Genomic DNA, 394 nt, shown 5'->3' on the forward strand with positions numbered 1-394 from the left:
CACTTGTTTGTTTATTCTATGGGTCATGTGAGACTGTGAGTAGCTAATATGGAGTCTCAATGGGCTTTAGGCTAAGTTGGGGCAAACCTCCCCCATTGGTTTTCCCCCGAGCATTGTATATACGCCCATCACTCTAGGGCTATCTATCTTTCCATTGCATACTAAGTAACACACTCTTTATTGTGTGCCTTCAGCTTCCTTCGTCTTCTCCAAGCTGTGTGCGTTTCTCTGCAACCCTAATTCCAACAATTGGTATCAGAGCAGGTTGCGTCCTCCCAAGCTTAGTCGCCAGCTGCTCCAGTAAACGCCTGCTCACTTTCTCTGATTTCAGTGAGCTTTGGCAAGCGTTCACAACTCTGCTCAAATTTTTTATTCGAACTCATTTCGGCCTCCG

Source organism: Adiantum capillus-veneris, chromosome 26 (assembly GCF_014529385.1).
Source record: "Adiantum capillus-veneris isolate H3 chromosome 26, ASM1452938v2, whole genome shotgun sequence".
In the NCBI taxonomy this organism is placed as follows: Eukaryota; Viridiplantae; Streptophyta; class Polypodiopsida; order Polypodiales; family Pteridaceae; genus Adiantum; species Adiantum capillus-veneris.